Source organism: Seriola lalandi, unplaced genomic scaffold (genome assembly GCF_002814215.2).
Source record: "Seriola lalandi dorsalis isolate HSWRI2012SDOR001 ecotype SW California unplaced genomic scaffold, Sedor1 jcf7180002053898, whole genome shotgun sequence".
In the NCBI taxonomy this organism is placed as follows: domain Eukaryota; kingdom Metazoa; phylum Chordata; class Actinopteri; order Carangiformes; family Carangidae; genus Seriola; species Seriola lalandi.
In genome coordinates, this window is record NW_019524451.1 from 185,423 (window position 1) to 199,026 (window position 13,604).

Below are 13,604 nucleotides of genomic sequence, written 5' to 3' on the forward strand. Positions count from 1 at the left end.
TCTGCAGGACCACACATTGACTTTTTTAACACAGCGTGAATAAAGATTATTGGCCTCTTTGGGGAACATGGAGTAGACAAAATAAAGTCTAAAGAACAGCAAAAGATAGACCACATTAAACAACATATATTTTCATTGACAATAGGACCTGGGAGTCTTTGGTAGCTCAGCTCCAAAAGCTGCAATGTGGCACTATTTCTGGCAGAGAAGGAGTTGTGGTACACTGGGAGCAGATTGTAGATTCCTTGGCCCCTTACTCCCGCTGTGTCAGCCTGAGTCACTGCAATCTCCTGGCATGTACTGCTGAGGAGACTCCTCAACACACAGAGGCTGTACATCATCATCAGTCTTAATGTACCGCGTGTGTGTATGTGTGTCTTGTCTGCGAGTCTCCCACGAGGCCCTGCCGACTCCTCAGCTACAAACAAACACTGCAGCAACAACAGAGCCCTCGCCTGAGTCCCCCGTTGTTCCCTAATAAACTAGGCACATCATTGGCTTCCTTTCTCTTTGCATCCAAATGGGCCGTATGCATTAGTGATGCTGTTTTCCGACTAGCAATCTGCCAGTCACACACAACACTAAACCGAAAGTTTACACCTCAAACAAATTCCTGGAAAAATGGAAACTCCCACTCACTGAAATGGACTTTACAGAGTGCTTTATAGAAAAGTGACAGAGGCTATAATTTATATTTTAGTATTAATACGTTCTGTGTGAAAGGAGTCGCTGAAAGAGTCGAACCTACAAAGAATGTTTTGCCAACAGGTGATACAATGTCAACACTGTGTTTCTAGCCTTGCACCAAAAAGTGGCCAAAAAAACAGTTAATGCTGCTTTAAAGGGACACTCCATCAATTTTGCACATGAAATGAAGTTACCAGACAGAGAGGCTCTAATCGTCGACTTCAAATAAAGATGGACGTAACCTCTGTGACATCACCCATAGGTTTCTGAATAGCGGTTTTGAAATCAAGAGTGGGCTGCTCCACCGTTGCCATCTTGCTAGTACCTGACTTTGCCAAACTCCTGGCTGATCCAAAGATGGGCAAAGAGGTGGGGCATGTGTGGAGCCGAGTGCATACTGGTGTGTGGCACGCCCTCAGTTACGCAGAACCATACCTTAAAAATTTGGTTAGTTATATATACAGTTATTTTTCAACCTCCGAGGTTGCTTCTTGTTTCTAATGAGTTGCATTGTAGGAAAAGTAGGGTCCAGTGTTTTTGGAGTTTGACCCAATAAATGTCAGGATATGTCTTCTACATTGGTTTTTACTACTCAGTTTTGTTTTTTTTTAAAAATCTGTCTCTTTCAAGTCCCTCATCTTAACAAAGGTGCTGAATAAATGCTGAATCGCTGTGACATCCCTCTTAGTAATTACATTTCCTCTGAGAGGTCTGCCAAATATTAATGCATGCGGTTACAGTCTAGGTGAAAAATTAGATTGACAACTTTGCACAGCATGTCTGCATGACTGGCATGTGATCACAGTTTTGCTTGTGAATGTATTTTCTAATTCCAGCAGCAGTCTCTCAAAGGTGGCCTCTCATCTTATTAAGGTGCCTAAGGAATAATTACCTCTAAATTAATTGGGAGGGAAGAACAATGCATTTCAGACTGGTCTTGTGTCATCCATTATGTATAGGCCCTCTGACGGCTTTGAAGTGATCATCACATTGCTGTATTCTTCTCTTGGAGTCTTGTGAAGTCTCTATTATGGCCTTTGGCTGTGTCTCTGTCTCCAACACATCAAGGTGAACAGAAAGAGTGCTCTACCCTGGAGCCATGGCTATTACAATGTACAGACAGAATTCAATTAAAAAACACCACTAACAGAACATGTCGGAGTTATTGAGATTAAATCAGAGACTGTCGCGCTGAAACACTCCAGCTGAATGCCACCAATTAATGGAAGACTAAATTAATGGATTACTGGAGGGCTGAAAAAGCAAAATGCTAATTCCTGCCTGCTTCCCACCACATATTCTCAGAACTGCATTTAGAGCTTGGGTATTGTCATAAACCTCTAAATGGGAAAGCATTTCAGCTTTTTATCTTTATAACATGCTTTTAACAACACACTTTAACACCCTAACCCTGAGTTTACTTGAGATAATGAAAACGAGAGCAATCCACAGTTGAGGGTTCATGCCAGATTATGGTCATGTGCAAATTACACGGTCACTGTTGTTATAACGCATACTATAATGCATAATATACTGCATATAATATAAGGCATATTGCTGCAATAAGTGGTCAAAACCTTGACGCAAGTGTAATGGCAGCTGTGTTCACTGCGCTTGCGAGTGTGTGTGTGTGTGTGTGTGTGTGTGTGTTATTTCACACTATAGATACAATGGCTGATGACTGATGGAACGAGTATGAAACACAGGCAAAGATTGGTCCTTTCTCCCAATTACATAATTGCTTGTTGTGCTACTGTTGAGAGGCATGCCACAGACCTAGGTGAGCTGCCAATTAGTTGAAGAAAAATTGTTAAAGAACTGCTTTATGTTTTGCTTTTTGAGCTGTTGCTAAGTGACAAAATACACATCCAGAATTGCCTATGCATATGCATTACAGACAAGATATTGAGCTGTTGCCTGAGCCGTCACACCCCTGTTCAACATTATTTCACTACCTTGAGCAGCTCCTCTGCAAAGCATCGGTTTTAAATTGCATTGAAGAAAATACTGTCCATCAAAAACTCAATTTCACTCAAAAAAGGAGCAATTTTATTGTGCATGCCTGCATTTTTAATCACATTTCACTTTATCTTTTCAGTGTCAACATGCTATAAACTCAAAAATTGCTTCAAACTACATTCTGGTTTGCGGCAATGTTACACTGAACGTCTCTGCTAAGCACCCGTGCAGTGAGTCACAGCATGTTTCAGGCTTTTCACACAACATATTTCGCAGGACAGAATCTTCTACAGAGGACACAGCATTCAAGCCTCCCTGCACCTGTTTATTATCTCAGTCGATGCGACCTTGATCTATTGATCCTTATCTCCCGTCATTCAAAATTTCAAAAGGCCAATTGAATCATGTCAGTCATTTCAATATCATGGTTCTCCTGTGGTTTTAGTTTAGTTTTGGGGCAAGCCCAGATAATTGGATTTCCTAACCTCAGACTGTCAGCACTACCAGAGAGGTTTGGGGAAATTAAAATCTTCCCTGTGCAGTGAATCAATATAAAAAACAATCCCACTCACTCTTAAAATGTGCCAGACATGCACAGAAAAGCAATTAACCCACTGCAGGAATTGATTTGGTGCACTTCAGCTTATCTCTTTTGGCATGGCCAGGCTTTTACATACCCGCTGGGAAGATCAAAAGTTTTTCTTGTTTCAAAACCTGACAACATCCCAGGATTAGCACTGATTTTATCTTCACCAAGCAATTACCTGCTATGGTAATCAATGCAGGGCTGCTGTCTTTAATAGTCTGTGGTATCGCTTCCTCTGCAGGCTGCACAAATAACAGTGATTCATCACAGCACCACACTGCACTGCCAGCAATGTTGAATCCATTCACACTTAGTGTACACACACACGCACACGCCTTCACGTTGCTGCTACGCTGCCTGCTATCTAGCTCTCTGTATCCATGTGGAGAGGTCGCTGAGAGACCTTGGTGCTTAGTCTGTTAAAAAGAAACATTTCATCATATTTAATAAATTAACAACAAGAATGGAGGCATTCACAAATTTTCTATCTCACACCAGCAGATCCACAGACTCACAAGCTGCCAACTGTAGTAAACCATCACGGTGAAGAGGCTGTCCAAGTTTCCAAAGAATCATATTTACAATGCTAGAGAGTGTGTGAATTTTTGGCAGTTTTTGGCAGTATTTGCAAAAACATGTGTCTATCTGACAACACAAGCTGAAATAGTGGCTGCATTCAGCCACTGCTGACCAAAACTGGTGTGAAATTCAAGAGTCTTTCTGAGATGGAGTGAATTAAAAGGGATGGCCTTTGTCTGGTTGGACAGGGTTGGAGGTCAGAGCAGCAGCCTCCGAGAGAACCTGATGAACTCCAGGACGAGAGAGCACTTCTGCTCCAATGATCTGCAATGAACACATCTGTCCATTCTCCCTTTTCCCTCTCTCCCTAATTCTTTTATGCACGTGCATCAGCTCATGGAGAAAAAATCAATAGCAGTCCCACCTGTCTCTGTCTCCAGGCGACGCTTGCCAACTGCTACACATGCAACATCTCACATGTTTTAGACAAACACAACAGCAGCTGAGCGGTGCTCAACAGGAAAGAGCGGAGACAGGAAAAGTCAAAACAGGAAAAGATGTGTATGTTTCCACATCTGACAGGCTGGTTATATACTAGGGAAAATAAGAGGGGGAGGGCAGAGAGTCTGCTTTGGGAACAGGACAGATGGGTGGGAATAGACACTTCCTCTTCTACTGTGTTGTTCATGAAACAGTGACAGCACTTTACTACATAATGGCTTCAAGGCTGAAACAATATATATATATATATATGTATATACACACACACGCATTCACACACACAAATATATATACATATATATTGTCATATTAGAATGATGTAAAACATTGGATTTTTGTATTATAATAATGCAGGACAGCATGAATAGTTGGCACACGTTATCTTGGGTAGTGTGAAGGTTCAGGATTGAAATTCTTGCCTCCTGTCGGCTCACATCAGGCAGAGCAATTATATGAACCATGTTTGAATTTTTGGACTGGAATCTGAAATAAGGCTCAATACAATCCTGTACTTAGAACTCCTTAACAACAGAAATATGAACAACAGCAATATGTGAAACCTAGTAATTAAATGTGTGATGCTGAGTCTTACATCTCACACTAACAACTAAGTAATAAAGATGGGCATAATACTGCATCTTCTCCTCAGAGTCTATTCCCCTTTGAGTAAAACACTTATCCACACTGTATTTTGGTTAAACTATAAGAAGTTCACATCTCATATTTTATCCTCCCTCACATACTGTATCTTCTGCTCCTTCACCACTGCAGTGGAGAGATTTAACATGAATTTTAGATTTGTATGTGGTCAGTAAAACTGAAATCTGAACAGCATATTGCGGGTATATTTATTTAATGCTTAAAACTCAATTTTATAAATATGCAGTCTCAAAATGAATTTGAAAAAACCTACAAAATAAAGTAATGATAACATCCAGGAACAATTTTGTGGATCAGCTAAAAAAATTAATTTTTTCCCCCTGTCACTCAGGTTCTAAATTAACATCTGCTTTTTCCTAATTAAAAGATATTTTAAGATTTCATGTTTGAGTGTCAGATTTATTTTCACTTGAACTGAACCGAAAAACTAAATAAATCTTAATTTTATTTGATAATTTCTCTAAATTTTTCATGTCATGACAATTTAGAAAATATAATTTAAATTCAACTCTCTTTTTTAAAAAAAAACATTTTCCCATTTCAACACAGTATCTTCACATTTGCTAACTAACATCAATTACTGCACGATGAAACTGTCTTCACACTGTGCGGGTGGATTACATCTGGAGCCCTGGTTTCCTCTGCATGTTGAGCATATAGACAGACATATTACGAGCTCTGTTCCCCTCAACAGGGAACCGTATCAGAACAATATCCTCGGCACTATTCGGTAATCCATACAGATTTATGGATAAACACTACCCAGACTAAATCCATGGCTCACGATAGCAACATTTTCTTTAGTTCAAGTCCCAGGGTGAGGGATCAGCTGTGTGTGCATCAGCAGCCCAATTTGATTCTTTAAGAGACAGATGCTGCTGATAAGAGGCACTTAAGATGCTTACAGGTTGTAATTCTCAGTATCACAGTCCAAGACAAAGGGAATGAATAGAAGAGCTGGTTTGTTAGTATCAAAACACATTTAACTCCTGTGTTGAGACATAAAATGAGTCTCTTGGCTGCTGTTAAAATGAAACTGGTCTGCATGCGCAGAATGTATCTTCTCTTCCTGGAAAAAAGATTCAAGATTAGTTCAATCAGATTAATGTTGCGACAACATCAGCCCACAGATGAATTCAATGACAACATAGACACCAGTGATGGAAGAGGTTTTTAGAAACTTTTACAAAAGTAAAAGTGATGATATCACTGTGTCCTGCATTCAAAAATGTGCTTTAGTAACCCATTATCAGCAAAACACACTCATCAAAAGCAAAAGAACTCAATATTCAGAATTTTAGAAAACTCTCCACTCTACACAAGGTCCATTTAGTGAATGTTTTGGTCCTTTCAATAATGTCTTATGATCATTATCCAAAGACGGCCTTGGATTTCTCATCCATGTTGACAACTGGACAAACTCTAACTGCTGATGAAAATCATGTGATACAAATAGTTTAAAGAATAACATTGTCTTATTTTTATTTAATATATACACTAAAATAAATTAACATTACATTAAAATGTTTATTGCGACGCCAACTTAAAGAAAAGTTAAATGAAATGGTGTTTCTTCTGTAGCACAATAAAACAAGACTAAGTCTGTGAGGCAGTATTTAGACAGTGCTTTGAGCTAAATGCTAACATCAACATGCTCGTAATGACATGTCAACACAACAATCTGTAGAGAAAGTAGTAACTATCGCTGCAGCAGAGTACATTTCCCTTTGAAATGTAGTGGAGTGAAAGTACATTTAAAAAATAGCATAAAATTTAAATATTTAGCATTTAACATTGTACGAAAGCCCAGTACTGGAGTAAATTAACGTTACTCTGCACCACTGTGCAGTCTATTGTAGGAAGATCATCCTCAGACCATGAGGGCACTCACAGGAGTGCTAATATATATGCACAGAAATGCACGTTATTATATGGGGATACACGGTAGAGCATCTGAAGGTAAATCCCTCAGAGCCCTTCTTAACTCCATATCATAGCCTGAGTATTAGAGAATGTGTCACAAAGTCAAAGTGTCACCCTGTGATCAGACCTCGCTGTAAAAAATGAAAAAGTGGACTAAATCTTGTTTTACTCACAGGCTGGGAGAGTTTATACTGTCTGTTGACCAGAACACAAGCAGAGGGTGAAAGGAGCTCCTGAATCTAACCAGAGGGAGAAGCACCTATCCAGTGTTTACAGAGTCTCAAGAGGGGCCTTTTCTCTGTTTAGTTGTGGATTTCCGCTTCGCAGATCTCCTCCATGCGGACATGCATGCCAGACAATTTTCTGCAATGATAACATTTACTTTGCTGCAGGTGGGATGTCAGCAAAACATTGGGTGATGTGAACACGCCGCAGTAAATTTCCCATGCAGAATCTGTTTCTCTTCTCGCAGCTTTGCCTTGAGTCAAGAAAATCTCGCTTCCTCTGGCCCAGAGAAGGTGAGAGTTAATGGAACAATTTGTAATCACATCACATCACATCCAGCCCATGACAGGTGGCTTTCTGGGAGTTTTTGTTTCAAGCAGTCTGCAGTGCTATCTTTGTTTTTACAAACAGCAACATGTTTGGGGGGGGGGCTTTGCATGCTGGTGACGATGTGTTGAGTGTGCAGATAAAAGCGGAGAATATGTCAGATCCTCTGCTGGATCAAAGCAGCCATCACTCACCCTGTCAGGAAAGACAAAATGCAAGGCTCTTATATCTACATCTGGCAGGCTGCTGCTGCGAAAGCTCAAATCCTCTCCGACATCTTTGTTATCGCTTTCATTATTTCCTTTATGTGCTTCTCTGCTACGCTCCTTTCACCTCTCTCTGTCTCTTTCTGTCTTTTACTATGAGCTACAGCTTGAACCTTGAATCAGAGATCAGGGGAACATTAGCGCTTGTAAGCCCCACAGGGAGAGGGAAGGTGAGTTGAAAACAGGATGCCAGAACCTCCTCATCTTTGTGAGTGTTTACATATTCAGGAATGTGAATATGTACTGAAACTGCCTCCGCCTTTTGCCAAACAAAAGAAGGCCAGAGGTTGGCTGGGATAGAAAGGAATAGCTTGGGACGGAGTAAAAGCTTCTATGATATGTAAACACAAGTGTTCTGTTTATTGAATTAAAAGAAAGACAGTGTCCTGGCGGCTCTGTGATTTGTCTGCGTGTGCAGGGAGTTAGTGGCGTGTAATAGTAATGGGATGTGATTGCTTCTGATCTCACTGAGGTAGCAAAGTTTCCCCCCTTCGTGCCAAGTTAATGTTTCTTTATTCAGTGGATGGTGCATGTGGATGAGCAGCTGACAGCTCTCCTTCCCTTTCTCTTTTCTGACTGGATGCTCGGTGAGTCAAAGGGTGAAGCGTTTCAGGGCCGTAGAAACATACAACAGCACTTTGGCAGTAGCATGTATTCCTCCACTTCTCTGCCTCTGCATGAAATGTTTATACAGAATGAAGTAAAGCCAGAAAGATATGTGAGCATGGCTTATTTCCTGACTAAAACATGTCCAAAAATACTTTTTAATAATATTAGATAATAGGGAGGTGGCGCGAGGACTGACTGCATCTGTGTCCTGTCTGGACAGAATAAAAAGTGTACACAAGTGATTAAAAATACATTAGCGAGAACAGCCGTCTCCTGACTTCATACTCTGCTGTTCCCAAGGGCTCCTGCGGCTGATGCATGAAACAAGCTAGTATTTGTTTTGTTCAACGCAGGTAGCTTCAGTTCCCATGGGAGGTTTGCTGTTAATGACTTAGCCGAGAAAGAGCGTAGGTGTAGTGGGTGGGTTGGGATTAAAAGAGAAGGGAATAAAAGCAAGAGCAGGAGCTAATCACCAAAGGCTAATTAGTCTTTCAGATTTATGCAGAAGTGTTCAGGTTTCTAGTCTGGAGAGATTTCATGCAATCTGTGCAATTTCAAGGTAACTCAGCCAATGACAGCGTTGTTTATTACTGTCAAATTATCACTGTATCTGACTTCTCAAGAGCAGATGATGAATTTTGAGTGTAAAATAGCACTTGAGGCTATGGTTTAATTAATTAAGGAATTTTGGGAAATACGCTCATTTGCTTTGTTTTTTGTAGATATAGAAGATCAATACCACTCTCATAACATTAACATGTTATATTGTTTATTCAATACAAACAGACTTTGGCTTATTTGGCTTAGCTTAGCATTAAGACTGGAAACAGAGGGAAACAGCCAGCCAGCACCACTAAGCCTAGCCCTGTGTTCAGTCTTTATGCTAAGCTAAGCGAACCAGCTGTCAGCTTGGGCTACATATAATGAGACTGGTATCAATCTTCTCATCTTACTCTCAACAAGAAAGTCAGAAAATGTATTTTTTAAAATGTTGAAATAATTGTTTACATATCAAGATTCATCATGTGCTGTGTATTGATTTATCACTGTGTTTACAATATAAAACGTGCTCTGGGCCACATTTCTAGCTCCTGTTCTCTGTGACTTCACAGTTGATATTTAAGACCCAGGCCTTGCATTACTTCTGGAGTCAATTCATGAATCATTCCTAAACTGTAAGCCTTAAACACGGCCTGTTTCCCCCCAGATTGAATCCCAGCCTCACTGGTCACCTTGCCCGCCAGCCATTCGTGCCCTACTCAGTGCTCAGCGGGGTTTATGTATGTCAGGGCGGGGATGGAGTGTGCCTGCTAGCAGGCGGCCCAGTGAGATCGCAGCGTCCACCCAGCTCCGGGCTTTATTACCTCCATCTGTTTCCTGTGAGCAAGCCCCAGCTGCGGCAAAATAACAGCCGAGCATTTGGGAAAAGCATCAGCCTGATTTAAGAGTCACAGCACTCCTTCCACCATCCCCCTTTCCACTCTCTGTCGTGCTGGGGCGTGTTGTGCTAAATTTCACGCACGCACATTCCTAAATGTTTGGACAAAATCTATTTTTCTTCCTCTCAATCTTATTTTCATCTCTGTCTCTTCCTATCATTTTCTGCTTACATCTAGGATGTATGTATCTCCCTTTGACCTCACTCATCATGCTCCTGTTGCTCTCCTCCACCTCCAACCTTGTTTCTGCCCTCACCTTTAACCCGAGTCTCATAAAAATACATGTCATTTAGTATGCTACTCTCCCTGTAGGCCTGAGAGATGCCCACCCTTGGGGTTAGTCTCATTTAACTCTCCCTTTATAGATCTTTCAACTTCCTGTGAGCTCATTTGAAGGTACACATGCAAACTGACACACACACAGGCACAAGCAATGGAGAAATCCCAATCCTTCCCCTAGTTTTCTCTGCTTCTCCTCTCAGACTTATCAATAATTCAAGGCTCACCGAGAGCAGCTCAGGCAGGGTGAGGCGGTGGAGGCAGCTCGGGGCTTAAACAGAAGGTCAGGCCTCACCAGGGCCTCTGAGGTGGCATTAATTAGATGCTTCCTGATGCCCCCTAAACAAACACCTCTACACTGAGGCTCCTCTCATTACCCTTCCCCTCGCAGCAGGTCCTGAAGACTCTGACATATCCACACAATAACACCAACCGATTTCGCTCTTAACTGCTCGCTTGGGAGGGGTCCCCTCCTCACCCCCACCCCCACCCCCCTTGTGTTACACACACACACACTCACATAACCTGACCTCGATGTGTTACCAAGCCCTCTGTAGCAGCTATTTCTGTCTCCCACTAATACCACAATGTTTATGCTCTTCCTTGTCCCATCCACACCTCTTTGTTCTGACCTCGAGGCTGACCTCAGATGGGCTGATCCTTCCTTCTCCTCCCTCCCACTCACCCTCGTTTCTGTCCCAACACCTCATTACAAGAGTGATGGCTCACTCACGCTCCCCATCAGGCTGTCCAAGGCAGCCGCCTCCATCCTGATCTATGGCTATCCATCTCTCTGGCAAAAGGGAGAGGAAGGAGGAGGACAGTAAAGTTAAAAATGGGTGTTGATGCAGACAGATATATTGGAGGAGAGCCAAAGTGTTTTTAAAACTAGAAGAAACTCTTGTTAAGTTAGTCCTGTTGAATAGATGGTGGAATAGAGTAATTACAGTATCCTATGCTCTTTTCTGTAACAGACTATTCATGTGTATGACATTTCCCTTTAGGGTGCTGAAAAACATAACCCAAATGTAATTCCTGCAAGTAAGAGTAAAAGTCTGCGTCAAAACATTTCTTAGAATATGAATCATTAAAATGTCTGCAGATACACTCTGGTTGAACAAGACAAACAGTCTACAGCCGCTAGCGACTCTGTGACTACTGTGAGTCAGTGTTGCTTTGAGCTAAATGTTAATATCAGCATGCTAGCATGATGATGATGCTAGCATGCTGATATTTAGCAGGTATAATGTTCACCGCTATAGTTTGGCAAGTTGGCAAGCTGACATTAGCTTCTTAGCACTAAACTCAAAGTACATCCAATGTTGGCAGGAATGTCATTGGTTTTGTGAGTTTTTGGTTGTAAACCTAAGTATTGACCTGGTGCTGGTACTGTTTTGAAGAAGTCACCTAAATTACCAAAGTTATTACAATTCAAAATGAGGGGACATGAATGTCATGACAATCCATTCAATAGTTTTCATGTCACTCAAAACCACAAATGTGAACCTCAGAGTGGCACTAGAAGAAAAGTCATGCGATCACCGAAGACAGTATTATTCATCCTCTGAGGATCATGGATGTATGTACTAAATTTCATGGCAATCCATGCGACAGCTGCTGAGATATTTCAGTCTGGACCAAAGTGGTGAACTGACCAGCCAACAGACCAACTCTGCCTAGATCCTAAAATCTTAAGACTTTCAGTCTCGTCTGTCTTCGGGAAGCATGACAGTGTTATATGAAAAATTACCCATCACCAAATGTCCACCAGTCAGACCTGATCCTCGAGGTCAAACCTCCTGGTGTACCAGCACAACTACAGCCATGAGGGCTTTTTAACTCTCCTATCTCATAGTCCTTCACCCTGAGAATCAGTCTATCTAAATGTCTAACCACAGTGGCCAAATATACTGACAAATACATAACTCCACCGCCGGCTACAAAGACACTGTTTATCGCTGAGACAGCCAGGCAGGAGAGTGCAGAGCACACAGTTTGCCTTGAGGCATTCCTTGGACCTGTCTTTCCAGCAAGATAAAGGATGAAGGGGTTGTCTTCCTTCCCTGCATAGTAAGTCAGATTTAAAGGAGAAACAGAGAGAAGCCAAGATACCTCTCCCTCCCCTGCTGCTTCTGCTATTGATTGAAGACTAGCAGGGGGAATGAATTGGCTGGCCATCCACGGTGTGTCATCAAGACCCAGACGAGAAGCCTTAGATTGGAATCTTCTGTGTCTCCAAACAACTGGGGCCTCCAGCGTACTCAAGACCTCTCACATCCTAATAGAAACCACCGAGACTATTTTGTACAAACTGCATCCAGTTATTGTTGCTCCCTCACAAAGACAATTCAGACCTGAGCAGGGTGGTGCTCCATCTGTGACCTTAAGCAGACAATGTCACCACTAAATACTAAATATTGGTTTTAGTGAGCTCCAATTTTTTTTTTTTTTAATCCACAGCTGAAAACAAAGGATGGTGGAATTGGATATTAATTGTGTTCCATCAGAGTTGATTACTAGAGAGGTGTGCATTTGTTTGTGTGGCTGCACATTGAGTGCATGTGTGTTTGTGAGCACGTGTCTGTGCATGTGTGGACACTGCGTGGGCTTGTGAATCACAAATCTATTTTGGAAGCAATGCTGAGCATATAATTACAGTCATCTCTGGCAGTGACGGGAAGTGTGGTGGAAGCCAAGACATGATGGGCCCTGCAGGTTGATTGAAAGACAAGCATTGGAAAAAAAAAAAAAACACACAACCGAGCAGTAACTTGCATTACACACTTTAAAAGGTCTACAACTGGAAAATCATATTCAGAACACACTATAAGACTCTGGAAGAGCAATCTAATTTCAAGAGTCTGTTTCCTGGGAGCCCAGCGGGATATCTGAGGTGAAAATTAAACATGGCCTTTCCCTCGAGATTTGCCCCCCGGGGAAGGATGTCTCCCCTCATCTGACTATTCATGATAAGTTCCTCCTCATTTCCTCCAAGTGCATTTTGCACAACTGGATCAAAGACTGCCTTGCCCAGCATCACTCTTTGAGATTGTCTGTACACCTTCCCATCAAAGAAAACAGGCTATTTTAAATGGAGGTTTGGTCACCTTTTTTTTAGATTATTCACCCAATTATTCACCTTGAAATCTTTACCTCTAAGGTGTTAGTACTCGTTCAAGGGGAAGAATCTTCTGACAAACCCAGCAACAGGCACTGTAAGATAAATAATGTATGATTTCAGCTCTAAATCTGACTGCTTACCTTGAACGCAGGACTTATAGAGGACTGGAGACATCTTTTTTTATTTTTAGCCACACAAGCAGCTTGGTTCTAGGGACGACAAAGCCTGTCAGTCAGTTGGTCCTGTAAACTAATTATTTTATACTAAAAGGCTAATGTGTTTTTGTGCCAGTCTCCTCAGCATTTTGCCATCTAGTCTCAAATCAAGTCTTCAGGCAGTCAAGTGTTGACCAAGCTGAATCTCATAGCCAATGTATTCAAGTCCAGTAGCAAGTCGTCATTCTCACTCAAGTCCAAGTCTTTAGTCTGAAGTCTACAGCTCTGACTTTGTCATTGAAAACTACTGTATGAAGAAAAATATTAATTGATTACCTGTTTCTTATG